Source organism: Primulina tabacum, chromosome 5 (genome assembly GCF_025594145.1).
Source record: "Primulina tabacum isolate GXHZ01 chromosome 5, ASM2559414v2, whole genome shotgun sequence".
NCBI lineage: Eukaryota > Viridiplantae > Streptophyta > Magnoliopsida > Lamiales > Gesneriaceae > Primulina > Primulina tabacum.
Genome location: NC_134554.1, coordinates 25,765,069 through 25,775,115, shown reverse-complemented (window position 1 = coordinate 25,775,115; position 10,047 = coordinate 25,765,069).

Below are 10,047 nucleotides of genomic sequence, written 5' to 3'. Positions count from 1 at the left end.
GACCAATTATGAACGGGTTTGGAAGTCGGTGAACATGGCCGAGGAGCTCTCCACCCCGATAAAGTATGACCAAGTTTGATCAGGATTGGAAAGCGGTGAAGTATGACCAATGACCAATCCACTCGGTAAAGTATGACCGAGGATCTTATGTATGTGGTAGTGGACATCCCTGCCATGCCCAGTACTATGGTTTAGTCTGATGAGGCGCATTTATGTTTGGGTCAGTTGCTTTGAAACATATCTCTACACAAAATGATTATGTTTATGTATGTCCAAGTATGTACGATGCAAGTAAGTTTATGTAAAGTGTAATGCCCCGAAAATTCAAAAGTCCACGCGAACCACATGCACGAGTTATTTAATTCTCTTGTCTTTTAATTAAATATTTTAATTATATTAATTAATTATGTTGTGCATATTGACATGTTTAAAATACATTTTTCTACATGGTTGCATTAAAACATATTTTTAAAGGATATTCGAGTTGCGATCGAGGAACGGAGACCGAGGGCTGAAAAATAGAAAATGATTTTTATTAAAAAATTGTTTTTAATTATTTAAATTAAGGTGATGCTTTTTCTTATTTTTGAAAATAAAAGGTTTTGAGATGATTTATACGCCGAGACGTAAATTTTATCTGTGTTGGTTTTTCATAAAAAATACGAACGTTTTGACGACCCGGCTAATAAATTCACAAACTTATTTAAACAAAACTATTTTTAATATTTTAATTAAATTCTAATTAAGCACTATTGGGCCTAATTATCCTCCTAATGGGCCTAAACTTTTGTTAGTGTTTTAATTAGTATTTAATGTACAAAACCCCACCCCAATTCAACACATCACACGCCCAACAATCTGAAGTTCTCTCCCAAACCTCCCCAAGCAATTCACGGCACACACCATCAACAACAAGAGGAAGTTTCAAAAGTTGCAAGGGTTTCAAGCCATCGTCTTCTCGCCGTCGTTCTTCGATTCGTCAACGATTATTCGTGCATTAAATACGCAAAGGCACGTTGCACTCTTCCCTTTACTCATCATCACACCATATTATGTAATTATTTATGAAATTGCATGAAAACAAATTGTATCTTTGGATATTTACGGTTATGCATCATATGTGAATTTTAAACATATGTTTTCATTCCAAAACATGATATAAGTGTGCTTGAAGGGAGCTGCCATGTATTAGGAGGATAAGGGGCATGTTTAACACGAGTTTAGGGAATCCTAGAACCACACAACACGCTGTACACGATAACAGAAACAAGCTGGAAACCGAAAATTGATTGTGTGTGTCAAGGGCTCGGGTTCAAGGTTTATGGTGTATGGCTCGGCTTCGGTTGCGACCAGGGCTGGGCTAGGGCCATGATATGGTCAAGGAAGGAGTCCTAGCCACGCCAGGACTCGAGTCAAGGGGTTGGGGAGGAGTCCTAGCAAGCTATGACTCCACCCGTGCAGATTAGTGCATGCGCGCTGGTGGGCAGTAGCTTGTGCAGGGAAGAAAGTGACTCGGCCAGGGGGCTCTAGGTTGGGTATGCTAGGTACTTAGGGTCCCAAAAGGGGGCACTAGGGAGTGGGCAGGGGCTAGGGCGGCTTGGGTGGCTGCTGGCTCGAGAGGAAGCATGAGAACGTGAGGTAGGCCCTTGTGCACGCAGGTTGTGCTTCTGATCCAGGAGGCTTGTGCGTGGGTTCCAAGGCTTGGGCTGGTCTAGGTATGGTATGGGCATGGTCCAGGGAAGGTTAGGGTCAGGTGGGCTTGGTGGTGGCTTGGCGGGAAGTGTCCTAGGTTGGCTAGGAGTCCTTATGTGCTTAGGGTTCTCACACACACACACGGGAAGAATCGGGTCAAGTTTCAGGAAGGTTTTTGAGCGGACCATGGCTTGTTCTTTGGCTGGGCTTGGTCCGTAGGATCCCTAGGTGGGTTGGCTAGGTTTTGGCTCAAGGTGGCTTGGGCGTGGCTCGCGTATTTTGGAAGATGGCTCGGTGGTTCGATAAGGTGTCAAATTCAAAAATTAAAAGGTTAAAATTGAATCCATGGGTCCAGAGGTGTGGCTCATGACTTGGAACGGTAGAATAAATAGTAAAAATATTATGTTTAAAATTTTGGATCAAAATAATAAGTTTTGGATTTATACAGGATTTTATCGCCGCACGAAACGTTAAGTAAAGAATTAATTGAAAAATCTAGTTAAGCTTTATAAAATTATGGAAAATTATATTTAAGCTCAAATAATTATTAAAAGTCTAAATTTGTAAATTGAGATTTTTATATTAAGTTTTGGTTTAATTTGGGATTAAAACGTAGTAATACGTCTTATTTAAAGATTAAATTAAAACTTATCGATTTAAGCCAAATAAAAATATGAGAAAAATCATATAAAATTAAATAATTATTTGGGACATACTAGAGTTAATGATATTAAGAAAAAGTCAAAAATGTGAAATTTTACGTCTAGGGATAAAACGATCATTTTACACCTAAAAATTAGTAAAAGTCATGACAGTGTCCTGAATGCTGTTTTATATGCTAATATGATTATTTTAAATGTTTATGGATGTTTTTATGATTTAATATGCCAAAATATTTATTTTAAAACGTTTATGGATTTTTATATGCTAAAATGTTGATTTTAAATGTTTATGGAAATGTATATAAATATGTCAAAATGTTATTTTAAATGTTATGTTTAATATCTTAAAATATCGGTTTTAAATGTTTATGGATTTTATGATTTAATATGTTATGGTTTATAATTTTAAACATTTATGAGTTTTATGATTAAACGAAAACATTAAAATTTATGTTTCATGCTTGGTTTAAAAGAAAAACGATATTATTATGCATGCTTTTATTAAGTGATAGAAATACGATATGTTGAAGGATGTGAAGGGATTGTGACTAAATACGATGATATGTTGGAAATATCGTGAGGGTTATGGTCTAGTGGGAGCCTGAAGATCGTGTTTTCGTTGATACAAATACGAATACGAATACGAATACGTTAATATGTTGATTTGTTGGCCATGGACTCAGTTGACCGGTGAGAGTGTTGTTGATGTCTCCGCCGTCCAGTACTGTGGTTTTATATAGATGGATCTATCGCCCAATACGATAAAGAATACGAGTCACAATCACGATCCGAATTCAACAAACACGAATATGAATATGTTTATGACAAAAATGAATATGAATATGAATATGGTGATATGAATATGAATACGAATATGGTGGTATGAATATGAATATGGATATGGATATGAATATATTTATGTTTATGTTTATGCTAAGGTTTATGAATATGTTGATATGAAAATGTTTATGAAAATGTTTTTATTTAAAGTTTATGCATCATGAAAATGTACGAAAATGTTTAAGTTTATGCATCTTCATGAAAACGATATTTTAAGTACAAGTTTTTTTCACTGTTGTATGTGATCTGTATATGTATTATTTGTTATCAAGAATATGATGTGTTGAGTTTTTAGACTCACTAGGTGTGATTGATGCAGGTGATTATGATAATAATGTTAATGGAGGTCTTGATTGTTGATCTGACTGGACTGAAGGTGCACATAACCCGAGGACCGACGCTAGTTTTCCGCACTAGTTATGATTTATGATTTCACGTTACGCTAAAGATTTTTACGACCTTTTATTTATGTTTGCGAGTGGTTTTGAGAGGTTATAGTATGAGCTATACTTTTCAAATAATGTTTTTAGGTTGGTAAAACGTTTGACAATTTTATGTTTTAAAATATTTTTCTTTGGATTTTTAAATGTCAGTTGGATGTTTATTTTTAAAATGATGTCAAAAATATTTTATACAAATATGTATGTTTCGGCCGATTCTATGTAAGGTTAAAAAAAAATCTAGTACAAGTTAAGAAAACGAATAGCAGACGTTTCATAAAGTTTTACGATATGATGGCACGTCTACATTTATGTAAGTACGTTCATGTTCAAGTATGTACGTCCTACTTTAAAATGCATGTGGTTTTATTATGTATTACTTGTTATTCTCAATTTATACATGTTGAATCTTTAGACTCACTAGATTTGATCGATGTAGGTGAGGACGAGTACGAGGAGACGAGGGATGGGGACCAATGAGACAGCTCGGACTACATGGAGGCTAAACCCGATGACCGCCTACGATTTTAAGAACTTTACGAATGTTTCAAATACTCTGATTTTATGATACTATTTTACATTGTTTAAACGAATACTTTTTGCAAACTTGGTTGGTAATTGTTTTTTTTTCAATTATTTTTAGATGAGCAGTTTATTTTTATCGCAATTTGGAAGATTTTTATTTATTTAAGAAAATTTTTATTTTTTCGCAAATTTCAATTATTTTACAAGTACGGTACGTTACAGTTGGTATCAGAGCGGTGTTCTTGTAAAGGGTTATGCATACTGCTAGTTGCGAGAAGCTCACGAAGTAACACCTCAAGTCTGTAAGTTTTTAAGTTTGAAATTCTTTCTGGTAGTAAGCATTAAGTCATGATTTCAGCATGTGCATGTTTAAGTTCAAATTGCGTGCATCTTATGATATAGATATTATATTCATGTATGTTGGTTTAAGTGTTGGGTAAATTTTGGAACAGTATGCCTCCTAGACATATGATTGCACGTGGAGTAGGTGAAGAGAATAGAGAGGCTGGGGATAAGGAGAGGGCCACTCCTCCTCGTTCACCGCCAGATATGCAAGCTCAGATGTTTGCAGGGATGATTCAATTCTTCGCACAGTTTGCGGGGAACAACGCTGCCATAGATACAGGTGTGAGCCCAGACCAGAGGCTTTTTATGAGCGGTTCAGGAGGATGGACCCAAAAGAGTTCTCGGGGACTACTGACCCGATGGTAGCTGAGGGATGAATTAAGTCCATCGAGGTGATTTTCGCTTTCATGGAGCTGCAGGATGCAGACAGAGTTAGATATGCCACTTTCCTGCTGACAGGAGACGCCAGACTGTGGTGGGAGAGCGCATCTGTGTCGGTGAATTTGTAAACACTGACTTGGGATGGTTTCAAGGAGGTCTTCTACTCCAAGTACTTCACTGAAGAAGTACACTCCCGCCTGACTAGGGAGTTTATGACTTTGCGACAAGGAGACAACAGCGTCACGGAGTTTGTCAGGAAGTTTGAGAGGGGGTGTCATTTTGTGCCCCTAATTGCTAATGATGCCAGGGAGAAGCTGAGTCACTTCATTGATGGGTTACGGCCGATCTTGCGCCGTGATGTGAGAGTTGCTGGTCCTACAACTTATGCCATTTCCGTGTCGAAAGCCCTGACGGCGGAGCAAGACTAAAGGAACATTGAGAACGATAGGCAGGGCAAAAGGCCTTATCAAGCACCTCAGCAGCAGCAGCCGCCTCAGTTTAAGAGGCCTTTCTAGGGAAAGCAAGGGAAGAGGTCGTTTCAGGGACCCCCGAGAGGTAAGGGTCCTATTCCACAACAGAAGGCTCCTCAAAGGCCGGAGTACCCAGTATGTCAGAAGTGCAACCGTCAACACATAGGCTAGTGTTTATGGGGTTCTGGCAAATGCTTCAAGTCCGGAGCCAGTGATCATATGCTGAAGGACTGCCCGCAGTGGAGGCAGCCTACCCAGGGGAGAGTGTTCGCCATGCAGGCTGAGGAGGCGAACCCAGATACGACTCTTCTGACGGGTAACCTATATAATTCAGCACAGTATTATTTTTGTTATGCTGACAAGACAAGAATGGATCTTGAGTTTGCCGTAAGAAATCACGTATTCGTGTGGATAGAACCTATGAAAGGTGTTATGAGGTTTGGAAAGAGAGGCAAGCCGAGTCAGAGATTTATTGGACCATTTGAAATTCTTGACAGAGTTGGGACACTTTCTTATCGTGTAGCCCTACCTCCGAATCTGGTCGGAGTACACAACGTATTCCACGTCTCGATGCTGAGGAAGTATATATCAAATCCTTCGCATGTCTTGAGTTTTGAGCAGTTGCAGTTGGCTCTAGATCTTTCGTATGACGAAAGACCTGTCCAAATTCTAGACACACAAGAGCGGAGGCTTTGGAACAAGGTGACCAAGTTGGTCAAAGTCCGGTGGCTGAATCAATCAGTGGAGGAGGCACTTGGGATGCCGAAGCAGACATGAGAAGCCGCTACCCGGAGTTTTTTAGTAAGATTTAATTTCGAGGACGAAATTTATTCAAGTGGGGGAGAAATTGTAGAGCCCAAAAAATCAGTACACGTAAAACTCATGCAATTATTTAAATTGTTATATTATTTATTTAAGTTTAAATAAATTTTTAACGGTGAATGACTTACGATTTGCATTATTTTAAATTATTTATGTTTATTGATGCACGTTAAAATGTTTTCTTGAGTTTCATGTTTCAGGCGAATATTCGATACGGGATCGGGAAAAGAGACTGGCGACGATTTAGACAATTTACAAAAAATGTGATATTTTATTTCAAGTCAATAAAATTAGTATTTTAAATGATTTATGAAGCTTTAAATATTTTTATTACGTACCGTACTTTTAAACTACTTGAAATTTGCGGAAAATAAAAATTTTCTTAAATATGAAATAAACTTTCAAATTGCGATCATCCATAATCCGTTCTAAAAAAAATAACTGCAACCAAACGTTCGAAATTAAAAATTTTGCTAAAGCATTTGACTAGGCATCATGACAGTAACATAAAATCAGAGTATTTGAAACTTTCATAAATTCTTAAAAACATGGTGGTCCTCGGGTTTAGCCTCCCGCTCAGTCCAAGCTAGCTCACTGGTCCTCACCCCTCGTCTCCTCAAATGCATCCTTACCTGCATCGATCAAGTCTAGTGAGTTTAAAGACTCAACATGTATAAACTGGGAGTAACGAGTAATACGCAATAAAATCACATGCAACTTTAAAATAGAGCGTACGTACTTGAAACTTGAACTTGCATACTTAAAAGCCTGAACGTAACATATTTGAAACTTGTGCATACATACATAAACATAGACGTGCTATCATCATAAGACTTTTCTTAAACATGCTTGCATACTTGTACATACTTGAACATTCATAAACTTCATCATTTTGCGTAGAGGCATATTTCAAATCAAGTGACCCATACATAAATATGTCTGATCAGACTAAACCACAATACTGGGCTGACAGGGAAGATCCATTGCCACATACATGAAATCCCCGTTCATTCTTTAACAGGTGGATTGGTCCCCGTTCATGCTTTAACGCTTCCCAATCCTGATCTAAGCCCGTTCATGCTTTAACGGGGGGAGAGGTCCTCGGCCACGTTCACCTACTTCCAAACCCATTCATAATTTGATCACGAGACATTTAGCATACCTCAAAAACTTAAAATATTTTCTTTTGCACATCGAACATACTTACTGGCGTTGAGGGATTCGTTGGATCTCGCTTGGGGCCGCTGCTGCAACATACTAACATGAGTTCAAACTACTTATCTTTCATAGCTTAGACGTAGGTACTCGTGCTCACCACCGAAGTAAATAAATGGCTTATGACATTCTAAATCTCTCGGGACTTGACCTCGTTTAATAATCGTACTAAGCCATTATATAGAACCCCAAAACAAATCATATATTTTTACATAAATAAATTTTAACCATCGTACTAAACCATGATATAGAACCCCGAAGCAAATCCTAAAAAAAAATTAAAATTTTTTTTAGAGGGGGGTACACGGACCCCGTGTAGGGATCCGGGTAGGGGTCCGGGTAGGAACGAAAATTTCGTATTTTTGAAGAAAAAAGGACACGGACTCTGTGTCGAGGTCTGGGAAAGGGTCCGGGTACATGCTGGACATGAAATTCACGAAAATTCACTAACTTAATGATTCATTCTTCCAACCCAAGCCTAAGGACCATGAATCAACCCCTCAAGACTCATCCTAGGATGCTATTACCTTGATTCAAACCCGTAAAAACACCCCAAACGTCCCCAAGCATCGACAAGCAACTTCAATACCACAATAACCCGTAATTCGACATCGTTTCGCTTCCTACGATTTCTATTACATCCCAAGCCAATCCCGACCCAAACGAACCACCAAATAACACCTAAACACATCCCATAACATATCTAAATTCATTAACACAAGCCCGGCGGTGTCCAACGAGAAAAACTTCAAAACATGATGAACATCATTTTCATAAGATTGCAGGTTTGAGCAGTCACACAAAAACAGCCATAACTCACTCGTTTCTTGTCCAAAAATTACGAATTTTATATCAAATCGAATGTATAAAAAAGATATACATTTTTTATGTTGAAAATCATTTCAGAAAACGAACCGAAATTACACAGGAACCTAAATGACAGCAAAAACATCTTTTGAGATCTAAAATGTTTCAGAAATCGATTCAATGCATAATCTCTCAAACTTTGCTAATAATAATCAAACTTTAACGCATAACATACATCAAAATATCTACTATGACAAGATCGATGCATAAAACGAAAGAATATACATGCCTTTGATCTTTAAAACTCACGATACGGTGAATATCGAAGCGACACGGTGCGGAAAATGACCCGGGCGACTTGAGGCACAATTTTTGCTGCTAAATCAAGGAAGGATTATTGAAGGCAATTTGGAGAGGAAGATGGTGATATGGAGGCTGCTGAAAGAGAGTTTCAAGAATACTTCTCTTCTCCTCTTACCATAATAGAGTAAAGGAATTGACAAAGTAATATTTATGTGTGTGGTGTGTGTATACGTGAATATATGTGTGTGGTGTGTGGGGTGTTTTAATTAAGGAAAAATTTGTTAATCATAAATAATTAAAATAATGCAATTTCATAAATCATGCATCTCTAAAATTATTTTAAACTTAAATAATTAATTTAACAAATTAAATAAATGCACGAGTTTCACGTATACTGATTTTGGGCTCTACAATTTTAAAGTCTAATTTAATTATTATGTGATTTTTAAGATTTTAAAGTTATCACTTGAGTATTTTATTCTAAATAATGGGATTTTTAGTAAAGTTAATAGTAGGTTAATATTTTTAACTTACAAGTTAATTATTAATTAAACTCTTAATACCCCACTAACACACTAACCCACCAACCCATTAACACACACACACACTTTACACTCACATACACATGCACATATATACACACACACACTTGGCCTTTGCACACACACACGTCTCTTGCACCCTTTCATTTCTTTTTGGAGAGAATTTGGAGGGTTCTTAGGCTCTTTCTTCAGCATCCCCATCTCCACCTTTCTCCTTCAAAATTTCAGCAACCACACGTTGATTTCAGTAGAAAAATCGTGCCTCAAGTCGCCCGGATCGCTTCCCGCACCGCGTCGCTTCGTTATTCACCGTATCGTGAGTTTTAAAGATCAAAGTCATGTATATTCTTTCGTTTTCACATCGATATTGTCATAGTAATTATTTTGATGTATATTGTATGAAAAACATGTGTATGTTATGCAAAAGTTTGAGTAAAAATGTTTGAAACGATTTTGGATCAAAATTTTGGATCTCAAAAACTGAGTCTGTTGTCTTTTCGAATACTGTGAATTTTCGGTCAATTTTATGGAAAACCGTTCAACATATAAAACGTATCACTTTTTGATACCTTCGATTTGACAGTAAATTCGTAATTTTTAGACAATAAACGAGTGAGATATGGCCTTTTTCGTTTTGCTGCTCAAGGAAAGATTTTTTTTAGAACGCAGAACAGTTGTTTGCTGTCAATTCGAGTGTTGCGACTTTTTGGTCGATTTTTCGGAAATTATTTCAACATATGAATTGTAATACATTGTGTTATCTTCGATTTGACAGTAAATTGGTATTTTTCTGATAAGAAATGAGGGAGATATGATTTTTATCGTGACATAGCTCAAAATGTTAAATTTTTGTGTCACAAAATCCGGCACCCTATGTTATTTCGAATTATGAGGCTTATAGGTTAGTTTTCTGGAAATTTTTTCAACATATGATTTGTAGTACTCTGTGTTATCTTCGATTTGACAGTAAATTCGTAATTTTTTGTTAAAAAATGAGAGATAT